The sequence below is a fragment of the Vulpes vulpes genome, chromosome 5, assembly GCF_048418805.1.
Source record: "Vulpes vulpes isolate BD-2025 chromosome 5, VulVul3, whole genome shotgun sequence".
NCBI lineage: Eukaryota > Metazoa > Chordata > Mammalia > Carnivora > Canidae > Vulpes > Vulpes vulpes.
Window position 1 is genome coordinate 21,794,792 of NC_132784.1, and position 16,194 is coordinate 21,810,985.

At 36.1% G+C, this 16,194-nt stretch overlaps 1 long non-coding RNA gene across 1 annotated transcript; it reads left to right on the forward strand.

Moving 5' to 3' along the window:
• Nucleotides 1–739: 739 nt before the first annotated feature.
• LOC112912239 (uncharacterized) lies at nucleotides 740–12,600 on the forward strand. The gene is made up of 3 exons (XR_003233476.2): nucleotides 740–1,023; nucleotides 10,309–10,487; nucleotides 12,108–12,600. It is a non-coding gene; the product is annotated as an uncharacterized lncRNA (long non-coding RNA).
• The last annotated feature ends 3,594 nt before the right edge of the window (nucleotides 12,601–16,194 follow it).

A 16,194-nucleotide genomic window follows, 5' to 3' on the forward strand; every position in this document is an offset into this window, starting at 1 on the left:
TAATTCTCCCTTAAAATATGGATGATGTAACTATCTTCTGTCTAAGGCTGAAGACCAAATCGGCAACACTAGGCTATCAGTAAAATTTTACCTCCATTCAGGTACTATTGTGCACTCTGTAATCAGCATCATCCACTAACATGGAACAGAATTTACAGTCAAGTGGGATAAGTAAAAAAAAAAATCTTCTGAACTCTCCAAATACTGATTTGAACCTTGCTGACCATACATTGACTTTCTAGCACATAGTATGGTGATAAGAACTCAATTTGTATTTCTGGAATCAATATCTTACCTTGGTCTACATCCACACTTCAGACTAATCATTTTACATTTTATTCCTTTGCACTGGAACAGATATATCAATCACAAAGCATTTTTAACAACCACCATGTGGATGTGTTGTTCAAAATTCAGGCTTTAAAATACAGTTTTATGACCCCCCAAATCATATTCTTGAATTATTCCTAATGCCCTAGCTAGGTTTTTCCACTCCTTTTTGCTATATCAGATTCTGGGCAACATAGAACAGGTCGGTTATTTCACTTTCCTTGAATGTGATAATGATGTGCAAAAGGCCCTCTGCCTATGAACACCTGTAAATGATTGATGTCGTTGCAGAGGAGAAAATTGATTGTTGTCATTTCCTAGGCTGAGTGTTAGCTGGACGATGTCTCTATTCCTCCCTATTAAATGATTCCTCAGCTGCTGCCGCTGGGGTTAAAATCTATTTCTTTGCAAATAAATGCTCCATTTCTAGGGCATTGCGTCTATCTATTTTTGTATGCTTTACATGTTGATTGTAATAGAAAAATCTCAGTGTCAAATAATACCAGGAATAAGAAATAGAACTCACGACATATTTCTTTCCTTTGTACAGGATATATCCCTTTCTCTGGCACCTCTTGTTCATTTTGCCAAAGACGTTTATTGTCCTGCTGAAGTGTATTCTTAGGTGACTATTCTCTTTATCGTAGTTCTTGTTTTCAGTTTGCCACGAATGGGAAGTCATCATGCTGCCAGGTAGGTATTACTTTGTTCGTGAATAGGGTTACTGTGTGGGGAGGATAGAGTAAAGAGAATGCGGCAACAAGAGGGAAAAATGCTTTCTATGTATGTTTTCGTTTTCTCTGCTGATTACTTTCAAAGCCTCTGAGCTCACATTGTGACCTCTGATTTAGGCATGTTTTTGTGGTTCTGTGTTGATTGAGACACTGCTGTGTTGGGTTGACTTTTCTTCCAGCTGAGACGGTAAAGCACAGCAGCACAATAGAACAGAATTGGAATTAAGGAGCATGCAAATTGTGTAAGTCAGGTCCATGGGCAGACAATAGTCCTTCACTCTGGCTGTAGTTGATAACCTAGTGAAGGAAGGCTGTCGCTTGATTGGATTAAACCTGCTATTGCACATGCACAAAAGGCCAAAATTAAACAGAATTGTCTCTGAAACAAAGAGAGAGTTTCTGAAAATAGCTAGAGAAAGGGCACATTTTTCTCCAAAAACCTTCTGCAATGGGGAGAACAGCTCTCAAAAGAGCTTGCAGAGTCATTGGAATGTATATTTGAAATAGATTTATTCTTTGACCAAGGATAACTTAATGAAGTAAACTTTGGTCAAACAATGGAAATAATGTTCCATCAGGGAAACAAAACACTGTTTTATAAGGGAAAAAAGGTGTTTGCTTGGTTAGCAACTTAAAGAATTGAAATACCACGAGAAGCTCTGCCACTCGTCCCAAAGGATATTTTTAAATTCTGCATGGTAAAGCCTTTTGGCTTGTACTTGATTCATATATGCCTTTGGAGCTTAGACATTTTGCAAGGTCCTTTAAAACAGGTCTAGACTTATAGAAAAAGAAAGAGATTGCCAGAGGAGGATAAATTGAGACTGAGTAGGAAGGAAATCTAAGAGCTAGTAATAAATAATATGAAGAAGACCCTCTGATTCAGTCATTCCAATTAATTTTTTTAAAAATCAGTAATGCCTTAAGGATTTGTCATTATGGTAAACATTGCACATAGATTATTGTATCTGGTCCTTACAACATAATCACACGTAGCTGCTATTGTTCTCATTGTACATGTTAGGCGTCAGATTAGGGCTATATTAGATCTTAATTCAATAATTTATAGAAGATTCCACAGCTAATAAATGGCAGAGATAAAGGTTGGCCACAGCCCATACTGAAATGCCCATACTCTTGATCAGTGCACTATTCTTCCCCAAAATGGGATCTGCAGAACTAAGTCCTTAGAAGCAGTCTGCAGAAATATCTCTAATGAATTAAAGAATCATCTTAAGCTATAACCTGTATAACCTGTATAACCTCTCACTTTGGTGAATCACATGGGATATTTAACTAAAGAACTAACTAAAGAACCAACAGTTCTGAAGTTAACAAATGTATTATACTTTTTTAGACTTCCAGCATTTCCCCAGTATAATTGATAAAAATTCTCTTTATAGTATCAACCGAAGGACCTTCATTTTCTTATGTTGTTGGTCAATGATTCCCTACTTAAAGAAAGATGTATCCAGTGCCTACCAAGTCAAAGTCAACGTGTTAGGCTTTGTTCACAAATGTAGCCTCTGCCCTTGAAGACTCTACAACCAAATGAGGGGTTAAGGGTGCAGAAGATAAGTGCACAAATCTGTAATGATGATTGCAATTGAGTAGAGAGAGGCTAATAGCTGTGAAAAAAATGATGAAGGGGCAAGTCAGTGATTTTGAGTTGTTGTCAACTGTTGATAGTAGGTGACAAATAACTGGTGCACAAATGCCAACGTGGTATCTGTAGCATAAGTATATTTTAATTGCCAATAACTTTGATATCTCCTAATAAAGAGAAAAAAATTAGATTTTGTTCAATCAAATGGTTTATGACTAGTAATGAAGCATGATGATTATATGATATCCAATCAGAGATTAATGTTGTGAAGATGATTGCTACTATTAATGTGTTAGACCCGAATCATGAGATGTATGTTGAATATGCCAGTGTTTTCTTATGGCCTTAATAAAGAAACTCATACCCAGGACAGACATTTTTCTCTATATATAGAAGATAACAATTTTAAGCTATTTTATTCTACCACTCCTAGAAATTCCTTGCATTCTACTTAAAAATGTGTGTTTGTGTTGATCTAAAGGGTTACTAAAAAGTACATATGCTTGAATTACACTAGATATTGTGATTATTATAAGCTGTATCAGAACTTGGACTCTCATATCAAAAATAGAAATTTATTAAATAGATATATGAATAAAATATTTATATATAAATACATTCAAATGGATAACTTTCTCAAGAATTTTTTTTTATTATTTTTTTTAATTTTTATTTACTTATGATAGTCACAGAGAGAGAGAGAGAGGCAGAGACACAGGCAGAGGGAGAAGCAGGCTCCATGCACCGGGAGCCCGATGTGGGATTCGATCCCGGGTCTCCAGGATCGCGCCCTGGGCCAAAGGCAGGCGCCAAACCGCTGCGCCACCCAGGGATCCCTCTCAAGAATTTTTAATTCAAGTCAGATAGACCATAAATTGAAAATCAAAGCCCTAAAAAGTGAACAAAGTCAGATATCATGTAAAATGTGACTCCAAAGATAGAGGTTAAATCATGAAATGGAGAAAGAATTGGGTGAATCAGATGATATATAAGAGAGCAGAATTCTTCAACAAATCTTGAACATTCACATCCTGAGAATCAGGTTTTGGGAAAATCTAAGAATAATTAGCAGTGTTAGGTGAGATGAGTTTCAGAATTTTGCAATGTACTCAACACATACACACGCGCACACACACAAACTGATGGCAATGGAAGTAGATTAAAGTGGAGTTTTTGTTATTTTTTGAAGATTAGGTATCTTGTCCCTGAGGACATACATTACCAGTCTTTGGAACTACATATCTATCTGATAAAGGGCAATGGCTGAGAATTCAGGTCTTACATGGGGATTATTCTGGGATGGTCACCATATAGAATGCATCTCATTGACTTTTGAACTATTGGTTTATGGAAAAGCTACCTGATAATTTTAAGTTTCAATTTAACACATACAATCAGAACAGGTAAACTTGAGTTTGTTCTTTTTAGAGTGTAGGCTTGCTAAAAGATTTTTAGTATTTGAATCCTAAGCAGGAGATCGGTGTTCATATTTGATTTTTTGTAGAGGTTCCTTTTGAAGGCAAGTCAATTCCAACTAATATTAGTATGATTCTTGGCAGTATCACTTTAACTTTTCCTATTCCTTATCCAAATTTGGCTTTCTACTGAATGACCATAACAGACTGGAATTACCAAAACAGAACAAGTTGGAGCCTCTCCTGTGTGGATTAACAAAGGTTAGTCAAACTATCAGGGAAATTGTGTTATTCCCATCTGCCTAATCTTTTCTAGGCACTAGAATGAAGAGCAGAAGAGATTTGCCTGAGGGTGTTCTGAACTCTTGCCCATTCGAGAGAAATTGAAGACAAAACATTAGATTCAGCAACATTTCATTATGTATAGAATTAAGGACTTGGATCTTCTTAGACCAGCTGGTTGGGATAGCACTGACTTATGTAGTAGATGAAGGAGGGAATGAATCATTTATCAGAGTCCTAACCAAGCTACTCACTTAGAAGAATGAAATTAAGCTCCTCAAACACCCAGGCTTAGATGCAAAGGTTTATTTATTAGGGATAAAATTCATAAGTGGAAAGTAGTGGCACTACAAATTTGATTCTTTGGAAATCTCAGAAAGCCAACTCAAATTGACTTCAGATTAAAAACAGTGGGAGATATTTGTGTGCCAACATGTCCAGGAAATCCAGAGGTTGATCATATTCTGTGTTGGATTTTAGGGCCAAAATAATGTTGGGATTCTCTATCTGTGTCTCTCTTTCTCTCTCCCTGCCCCTCCCTCCCTCTCTTTCTCTGTCCAGTCTTTCTTTTTCTCTTATTTTCAGCTTTGGTTATTTCTGTTTCTCTTTGTATGTTGATCTCATTTTAACTCTGTTACAGACAGGCTTGGTCATGAATATTTTCCAACCCAAAACCTTGTAACAGATAACCCCAAGAGAGGGAAGTATTTTCTTTCCAGCAACCATCTATCAAATCACCTAGAAAGACTCTAATTAGCTCTCCCTGGGACTCATGTTTAACTCCTGGATCAATCACCTTGCATAGAGAGAGGGAGTATTACGGTTAACCAGGTGAGGTCAGGTGCCTACTGGCCAATGGACTTGTGTAAACTTGGAAATTTTCAATTTTGTACGAAATAATAGGAAGAAGGATAGGTAGTTTTCCGGTGGTTAAAAATGATTTGGGCAGAAAAACACAACAGAGGTTCCCATTATTGTGACTACTGGATGTAAAGCAATATATTCTCATAGTCATGAATTTAGCTAGCAAAGGATATATTGATAAGTATTACTTTTGGATCTTGCACTGATTATTGCTAGGACTTCTCCCAAATTGGTTCCTTGTTTAAGGGAAAGTGAAGTCAAATTGGGTCTTAATGAAGACATCACTGATAACAACAAAGGCATATACAGCATCAACCACAGCCTATGGCCAAGTTTCAATCCTGCCATGATGTTTCCCTTCAGATCCATTCACTAGAGGCAAGGGCTTCCTCGTTCTCCCTTTATCTTCCCTAAAACAGCTGCATTGAAGCAAGGTTTTATTTCACATTGATCTGATTCTTCTACCTTTCTTAGTATACTAAAATTTAGGAGCTAGAGCAACTAACATATTTTCTGGTCAGCAGGGTTGTTACAATTGCTTTCTTATCACAATTGCAATTCTAGAAGTAACTGGATGCTCATTCTCCTTTATCTCTCATGGTGTGATAATCACAAGTGGAGTACTTAGGAATTTTGAATACACATGCTGCTTACCAGTGGATTTTGCATCTTCCTCTGATCTCTATGATACAGCAGCTGTGGTGTGTTTTGTTTGTAATGTAAAGTTAATCTAAATAGTTAAAAATAAGCTTATAGGTAAGTTGAGATATCAAGCCTACTTTGGCAATTGAGGTATCTTTACAGATCTGCTTATTAGCTGTACGTATTTACAATTTTTGACTTCATGTATAAAATGTCCCTCAATCTTCTGTATGCCCTGGAGTGTTTACTCTTTGCTATATTCCTTTTCAATTCTATGTGGACTTATTTCATTGGTTTATATGAGCAAATTCACATATGAATGGAGAGTAAACTAGAGTTGAAGAGTGGGAGGTTGGTTTCTTATTTCAGCTGTCCCCTTTGGTTCTGAGAAATAATTGGCATATATCACCATGTAACTTTAAGGTGTACAGCATGATGATTTGATTTTACATATACTCTGAAATAAATACTACCATAGGTTCAGCTGACATTAATCTTCCCAAATAGAAAAAAATAAAAAGAAAAGAAAGAAGAAAAGAATACAGAGGGAAAAAAGTCTCCTCGTGATGAAAGCTCTTAGGATTTACTCTTAACAACTTTCCTACAGGGGCACCTGGGTGGTTCAGTCTGTTAAGCATCTGATTCTTGATTTCAGCTCAGGTCATTATCTCAGGGTCATGGGATTGAGTCCCACATCAGGCTCTGCACTGGGCATGGAGCCTGCTTAAGACTATTTTTCTTCCTCTTCTCTCTCTGCCCTTCTCCCCTTCTCTAAAAACAAAACAAAACTTCCCTATATAAAATACAGCAGTGTGGGTAATAGTCATCATTCTTAGTATGTCCCTTGTGCTAATTTATCTTATAACTGGAATCTCCCTCAAATCCTCCTCACCCCACACTTCACATCTAATAACCATGGTCTAATCTCTTTTTCTATGAGTTAGGCTATTTGGCTGTTTGGTTTTTATTTCTTTATTTCTTTAAGATTCCATGTATATCTTATATCTATACCTATATATCTATATCTATATCTATATCTATATCTATATCTATGTCTATGTCTATGTCTATGTCTATGTCTATGTCTATATCTATATCTGTATCTATATCTATATCCTCTATATCTATATCATCTATATCTATATCTATATCATTTATATCTATATCATCTATACCTATATCTATCTAATCTTCTTTAGCCATTCATCCTTCAGTGGACACAGGCTGTTTCCATGTCTTGACTATTGTCAAAATTGCTGCTATGAACATTATAATGAATATATCTTTTTAAGTTAGTGTTTTTGTTTCCTTTGGATATATTCCCAGAAGTGGCATCACTGGATCATATGGTAGTTCTATTTTTAATTTCTAGAGGATCCTCCATACTGTTTTCCATAATGACTATGCCAATTTACAATTCCACCAAGAGCACACAAATGTTCCTTTTTCTCCACATCCACTATTAGCATTATCTCTTGTCTTTCTGATGATGGCCATTCTAAAAGGCATAAGGTATTATCTCATTGTGGTTTTACTTTGCATTTCATTAATGATTAGTGATGTTGAGCATCTTTTCGTGTACTTCTTGCATTTTGTATATCTTTTTTGGAAAAATATTTTTTTCCAGTCCTTTTAAATTGGCTTATTTCATTTTTCTATTAAGCTCTATGAATTCTTTGTACACTTTGGATAACAACTATACTGATAACAACAGTATATCAGATATACATTTACAAATAGTTTTTTTTCACATTTCATAGGTTGTCTTTTCAATTTGTCAAAGGTTTATTGATGTAGCTTCACTTGTTTATTTTTTATTTTGGAGGAGAAGTAAAATTGTAAAATATACGAATTCTATTAAAGTTAAATTGTTGTCAAGGGCACCTGGGTGGCTCAGTTGGTTAAGTGTCTGCTTTCAACTCAGGTCGTGATGATGGCATCCTGGGATCAAGCCCCACTTTGGGTTCTCAGCTCAGCTGGGAGCCTGCTTTTCCATCTCCCACTGCCTACCACTCCCCCTGATTGAGTTCTGTCTCTCTGTCAAATAAATAAATTAAACAAATAAGTAAATAATCTTTTAAATAAGTTATCCGTTTAAAATATGGTGATATAAGTTTTAGATATTTTATATAAGCCTTAAGGTAACTACAAGGGAAAATCTTTCAGTAATTAAAATTAGGAGGGACCACTCCAGGCTACTCTTAATTTCCCAACCTGGCTCTCTGGTTGAGAGGGGCCAGGTGTTACTCTAAGCCTTGGCTATGAATCGCAGTGAGATTCTCAGTGGCTAAGCCTGCAGATTTCCCTGCTATCCCAGGGGTCCAAGATCAGAGTTAAGACTCCCATGAAACAACCCACAATGCTGAGAGAGACGGCTTGTTGCTCCTCTCCCTGGACTGTCCTTTCTCACTGGAGGAACTGGAGGCTCAGGAAGATGTCTTTGAGTAGTGCTACCTTGGCCTGGGTGGGGGGAGGGACTATGTGTTCAATGTGTTGGGCTTCTCTCATCCTTCTATCAGAGCCTCTCTTGGTTGCCGGGGTTTAGGGAGCTTCAGCCTCACCCCTGTGTTCTAGGATACTCTCAGTGGTGTCTCGTTCTTTCATGGATATAGCTGTTCTTGTGAGGGGGAGCAAAGTCAGGAACAACTGATGTCACCATCTTGGTGACATCACTTTGTGTTTCAGCATTTTAAAAGTACCCTTGGCCAAAATGGAAGACTTAGACTTATTTCCTTTTATTTCTACAATTACAGATTTTAAAAGGATTAGGAAAACATATACAATGGAATAGGTTGAGAAGAAAAATCTTATGTGGCTAAATGCTACTTACAAACAATTCTAAAACCAGTGACTTCCCTGAAACAATCATTCCTCTTGACTGTACTATAACTTTGGACTTCTTCCCATCAGCATAAGAAATAAGAATATTCTAGCATAATGCATCTGGGAAAGAACCCCAAATATATATTTTTTAATTACGAATGAATATCAAAACCATCTTAGATACTTATATATCTAGTCTCTTTTTAATGCTTCAATAAGAAAACTCAAAGTTTTATGAGAAAAAAATAAAACAAGACTTTGTAGTTAAACACCAAGTACCCTGTGATTGGCTCTCTGAACTGCAGTTTACACAGCCAATCTGGATGTATGGTTGACAGTATGTATGGTCTACTCCAGGCACAGAATTTATAAGAATTTTTGCCTTCTTTGACGTGGATATTGTCAGGATCACCCGTTCTTTTTTAATTCTAGATGACATCTGTATTCTGGATCTGAAATGATCTTAACTTGCCTCCCACTCCAAACTCCAGGTGTTATAGAACCCAACTCACATTTATTTTTACATAGCTATGTTTTGTAAGTAGCTCTTACTTCACCCTGTTACATGCTTTATAACATTCAACACATTTTGGGTTCACAGTAAATGTTAACTAAACGTGGTGATTATACAAACCTACATTTTCAAATACCAACTGCATATAATCCTATATCAGACTGTTTGTCTGATTTCAGGGTCCAGACTTTACTTTTCCCACAAATCTGTAAATCAAAGCAAATTAAAGTTTGCTTACTGGCCAGCTTTGTGATGATATATCTCTCTGTGATACCACTTTGCAATTAATATTAGTTCCTATACTTCTCATGATGGCACCTAGAGTTACCTACTGTGAAATGGGGAAATGAACATTTTCTTCGGAAAGCTGAAAACCTTGTTTTTGAATCCAACATAGCTCCTCTGAATGTAAGTTCCTGGTGTGGTTTAAGATCATGTTTTTAAACTGGTCTCTCTCAAAGGGGCAGTATTGTGAAAGTTGCAAGCCACTGTTCACACATAGAGCTTATTGTAATGCTACAATAAGTAGTTTTCTTTTTTTTTAATATTGCTATTCACTGCATCTTTGTTGTTATCGTTCATGCACCTGGAGGCTACTTGGCAATGGGTGAACGCATAGGAAACAAGAAGACAGCAAATTCCATTGCACGTTCATAATCTAGAAAAGGCAAGCACTGTGACAGAAATGACTCTCACTGTATTATTCTGCTTTCTCCTGAAATGCACGTGCTCACATTCACAAATCAGTTTGCCTCAAGCTTTTAGGACAAGCACAGCTCTGTGCTGTCTCAAAGGAGAAGCAGTCGAAAACTTAAGATAGTGTATGTAATAAACATGCTCAATTCACTCAGCAGCAAGCAATTCATGGGAAATGTTGACTGGACTCCAGCCATGTAGCATATTAACTCATATCTTCAAATTATTGCATTTGAGGTGTGTGTGTGTGTGTGTGTGTGCATATGCATGTTTGTGTGCATCTACAACTGCTGGAAATAAATAAAACCACTTTTTAAAGGCAGTCTGAGTTTCCCTGCCTTACCTTAGAAGAGTTACTGAAAGAAACTAAACTAATAATTAATCTTCCTCTTTTCTTTCCAGTTGGATGGTCAACTAAACACCTTAGTTCCTTTATTCTCTCATTTTGGTCATTGGAGTAATATCGTCTAGCTTCATATTCAAACTTTATGATATGATTGACAATGGACTTTGGCATCATTCTGATCTAAAGAGGAAAATAAAGCCAGTGTATGCCACACTTTACTCAAGAGACTCTAGAGGTAAGCTAACTATTCATTTCTGGATTCCCCATGTTGAAAACAAAGATTAAGACATATATCACCAAAAGGATGCATAGTGTCTATAAAGAAGAACCGAACAAAATTGCTTCTTGGGAAGAGAGTTTGTGGTTGTTAATCTCTTTGTTCACTTTTTCTGATTGTATGAATTTATTCTTAATTTCTACCATGGATTCTCATAAAATAAATATCATATAATGTGTTAGATATGCTTCTTGTAACATGTACAATATACAAAATGCTAAATCTGTAGGTTTCTTTCTCTTAACTCATTTATTATCCATAAATATTTAATGAGTAACTAGCATATGCCAGACACAGTGGTCAGATTTGGAAATACAATGCTGGTTAACTCAATATCCCAAATTCAAAAACAGAAATTCCAGTCTGGGTGACAAAATAACAGATTATGTCAATGAAGTGTTTTAGATTCAATGATATAATTTAAGGTATAATGGATTCTGGTAGATGGAAAACAGGAAGGATAGTAGATTGAGACTTAAGAGTAGATTAGCAAAACATTTCTGGAAAGTATGGGTGGGGTCTTAAGTAATCAATAGGAAACATTTAATAATTGCAATAACAAAATCCAGTAGAACATATGGACTTTCACATATTTTAGGCAATATGTTGTGAATGTTATTCCACATAATTAATTTTTAAATAAAATTTTGGCATCAGTCAGTTTAATATTTTATTTTCTGGAGAAAAAGCAGAGTTAAAATATTCATTTTACCCAGATGCTTTTTTCTTGCATCAAAACTGAGTAGGCAGGTAAGTCTGTCATGTCCACTCAAAACTTGGGGGATGGACTATGGAAAGATTTAGTCAATTATTCTTTTTTTTTTTTTTCATTCCATGGGTATTTATTGAGTAACATGAGGTGCTGTAATTATTCTCTACTGCTTTACATAGAACCAAATGAGTAAGTTAAAAGTTAAAATATGACAAAGGATGTCATCCACTTTATTGACAAAATGGCTGTAATGATTAAAAGTAGATTCTAGGGGTATCTGGGTGGCTCAACTTTTTATCTCAGCTCAGGTCTTGATCGCAGGGTGGTGAGTTCAAGACCTGTTCTGGGTTCCACGCTGGATATGGAGTCTATTTAAAAAAAAAAAAAATTCTAGGTAACCAATGAAATTTCTACTATATTTTGTATTGGTCAAATGACTGCATTGCCACTCATTAAGAAGAAAAATAGGAAGAAGAACATTCAGAATTAAACAATCTGCATTATTATAAGAGAAGAATATTTCTCTATTTGACTCAGAAATCACTCCTTTGAAGGGTCAACCATACAAATTAGTTTCTTGACTGCCTACTCATTTGTTTAGATTTGGGACTAATTCCACTAGACTGAAAATAATTTTCTGTAATAATGCTTATTTTCCCTTCACAGGAAAACCTGGGGGGAGAAAAAAACCTATTCTTTTCATATGATTGTAAAATTAAAATCACCTTATCTGTAAAAGAGAAAAAGATGCCGATTTATGATTTTCACTCCTAGTGTCAGTTTTCATTGCCAGGTGTAATTTTTTATGTTGGTGTTCACTATCTCAGATACTACTTTTTCTAACAAATACTCTGGCCTCTTCGTAGGAAATGAGGTGTGTGCAGCTGATTGCTCTGGAGATGAATGATGGAGACGATACTTTGGATTTTGCCAACACTTCGAATGGCATCCAATTGTCAAATCCTGTGGACCTTTCTGCATTCTCATCTTATTCCATCTGTCAACAACACGTTTGTGATCATCACAATTTGTTTACATAGCACTCCTGCTTTACTTCCTTCCTCCTCTGTCTGCCAGCTTCTTTTATGTTTTGTTTGTTTTCTTGTTTGTTTGTCTGTTTTATTCCTCTTCATCCTGGACCATAATATAGGTACACCCAAGGCCTTGGTCTTGTTCACTGGTCTTCTTTCTATATACTTTATTGCTAATTGATCTCACCAAGTCCCATAGCTTGAATATCATCTCTACTGGAAGATATCATTTCCAAAGGCTTTTTCCCTCCTAGTTTGGACCTCTTTAATGTATTCCATACTTGTGTATCTAACTATCAATTTGAATTTTTTACTTAAATATCTAAAAGGCTCAAATTTAATATGTTGAAAAATAAAGTTTTAATTAAAAATGTACCTAATCTTCTGGTTGACTCTCTCAAAATAGTCAAAATATATTTCTCTATATTGCCATTTTGTTGGGTTGAAAACCCTGATATCACTTTGATATCATTGTCTAGTGTCATACCAATCTCTCACTTGAGACTGATATTTTCTTAAATATGCCTTTGAATTATACACAAACTTGGCCATTTTCATCACTTTCAATCACCTTCATTTCTCACATGGTTATTATCAGTATCCCCTCAATAGTTTCCCTGAATCCATCCTTTGCCCCCTATTATCTCTTCTTTCCACCTCTGTTTCAATGATGCTAATACAATATATATGAAAATATACCTCTTCCTTCTCAAACCTTCAACTTACTGAGTTCTTGGCCCTTTATGTTGCACCTTCCACCTTTCCTTCTATCTCATCTTTCCACTCCCTATTTTGATCACTCTAATCCAGCCACATCATCTTCCTTATTTGCCCTTAAACATACTCAGCCCTGGGGAGTACTTCATACTGTGCTCCCTCAAGTTCCCTCATTGTCTCTTCCTCAGTTTCTATAGATCTCTGCACAAGTATCCCCTTAACAAAGAAACCTTTCCTGGCCATTTCACATAAAATAGCATCCCTTATTCTTAACTTCTATCCAATTACTACCACCTAATGGACTTTATGAATTCATTTATCTCTGTCTCCCATCACTAGAATATAAGCTCCATGAGAGTGTGCACTCAGATTTTATTTACTATTATAGTCCAAGCACCTAAAATAGTATGCTTAAAAAAAACAAGCACTAAAACAAAACAGAACTTATTTATTGAATAAATAAATCAAATTTAGGACAGACATTATCTGGCCTATTTAATTGCCTTTTAGTTAGATTAGTCTCACATAGCAGTATGTTTTATTTCCAAAGTGTAACTGGGGTGGTATGATAAAGATACCTTAATTTCTAATTGAAGGAATAGTGATGTGATGCAGGGTTAGCATATTTTGGTTTACTATGTGGGGTAGAAGCTTCATGGGGTGAAAACCCACACTGACAAAACCCCAGAAATGATTAATGTGGTTCACCTGTAACTCACAACCAGCAATTTCTCATAGCTCTGGTAAGCAACTCTGCTGACTCTCAGGAATTATCCCAGTAAGTAATAAATCACAAAAGTAATTAAAATGCCCACTTAGAGTTCCATAGACTTCTTATATTCAACCCCACATCCAATTGTCTGAGAGAAATTATTGACTTAGATTTAGGATCAGAAAATAGTACAAAGCCATTCATGTGAAGTATACTGTAAGATTTGTTATTTTCATTTTTTCCTCTGCCCCCTTTTTAGTTACTATATTTGAGAGTATGACCTTGACATAGAAGGACATAGAAGAGTGTTGGACAGAGAATGGGCAAGAAATAATCTATTCCTTTAAGGCGTAAATCCATCCCCTTAAAACTGGAAAATAAAACTTGATCGGAGTATCACACTTATAATTGAGCCCAATGTCACCTTAACTACAAATAAGGCATTGGAAGGGAAGCACATTAACAGAGTTGACGTATTTCATGATGTCAGCTGCAACAAAGTCTGTGAGGCCAGAAAGTCTGCCCGAATTCTAAAAGAAGAGCAATGCTTTGTGAGTGCCTACCCTCTTTTTACCTCAAGTCTCTTCTATACCCTCTCACTTTTCCCCACACACAAACCCTGTGCAATTCCAGGACCTGCCCCTTCTCCCTTCCATCATCAGGCCAGCTAAGTGCTCTCTGGGAAACACATACTTGTCTTGAAGAGTTTTTTCCTTTGCTATGGAAGATATGGGAGGTTTTTCTTGTTCTTTGTCTATTTAATTCACTGATGCCTTTTAAGATTCATTCTTTCTTTTCTACCAAGAAGAAGAATTCCTTGGGCATGGGGGGAGAAAAAAAACAGGGGAAACAGTCATTCCAAGGACACTGGATGCATGAATGTTATGGTGGAAGAGAAGGCTTTCTCCTGAAATGGAGGTTAGGAAGTTTGCAGGGACCTCACTTGATGCAGCCCTTGTGCATTGTACTCTCATTGGTCTTGAGTTATTCAAGATGCCACGAAGCCTGCCATTACACTGTGCTGTCCTCTGTCCTAGGGGATGTTACGGGCACAGACCTGTCATCAGTTTCCCCATCTCCTATCTGTATTTATCCACCCCATCCTCCTACAGAAGAATGCGGGGACAATTTGGGGAAATCTTTCATCATTTCAGATTCTCATTGTAAAAATTGTGAAAGGATCAACTGAATAATAAATGAAAAAATAGTCTTTGAGATGCTGAAGAAAAGTGCTATATTTATAGAAAGTACTATGTCATGAATTTTTTTCCTTGCAAAACACTTCACGCTGCCATAAAACATCCCAAGACTTTAGTAAAAGTGTTTGTTATTTCTGTACACCTCCCCAGGAATATTTTTAGATGCTTCAAACCTCCTCTTTTTCTCTTTCTCTTTCTCCTTTTTCTTTCTAGTTTGCCTATTTTAGTTCCTTCCTTTACAATTCTCATTATGAAAAATTTCTCCTCTGTTTGCAGCTTAATAACTAGGTCAATCAGACAAACTTAGGCTTAGGAAAGAAAGTAGAGGTCACCAAAAGTAGAGAAAAGAGAAAAAGCAATGGATGAATTTTAGAAATTTAGAAATTTAGAAATAAAGATTTCTAAATTTACACTGGAAAGAAATTACTAAAGGGGCTGGAAGCATAGGAGCAAATACTAGGAACCTCTGTTTCTGTCTCTCTCTCTGTCTCTCTCTCTCTCTCTCTCTATATATATATATATATATACATATATATATATATTTACATTGCAACACACACACACACACATATACACACACACGCACACACATATATACTTAAAAGTAGGCACAAACTTCCAAATTGAAACAGCTAGAGAGTTTCTAAAGTATATGATTTTTCTCCCCTCAAGAAATTATTTAGAAAATTTGTCTACCCATCTTGGATTTGTTCATTTTCTGGCTCTAAAGGAAGTTCACAGCCTGAGTAGGCATGAAGAAAACGACCTCTGGGACTGAGTTGCTCATCTAATTGATATGAACGTTGAGCTTTAGGGGGTACCATGGTGCCAGTATAGGCACTGGAAGAGGTAATTTGTTAAATGGCTCCCGGTGCTATGTTAATTTGTCGCACACCAGGAGCTTTTGCTCTCAGAACATAGCATATAATATTCTCCTGGCTCTTGAGGGCTGGGCCTGGGAGAGGTAACGAAGCATGGTGAATCAGGCTGTGTAGGGCATGCTATGGAAGAGGAGGAGCAGAAAGAAAATTGTGAGGAGGTTCCTATTTGGTGTTAATTATTCTTATATGACATTGCCTGTGAGCCAATGTACACCCATATAATCAGTTATATTTCAAACTTTTAGCAAAGATTTCTTTATGCTTATAAACCTGAGAGACACTTTTTGACTTAGTCTGAAAAGTGATTTAATTTGTCTAATTTATAGATAATATATTACATTAAATATATAACATCATATAAAATTAAATAGCAATGTCTTTATTAGAAAAAGTTATAATGTCCTTTTTAGTTT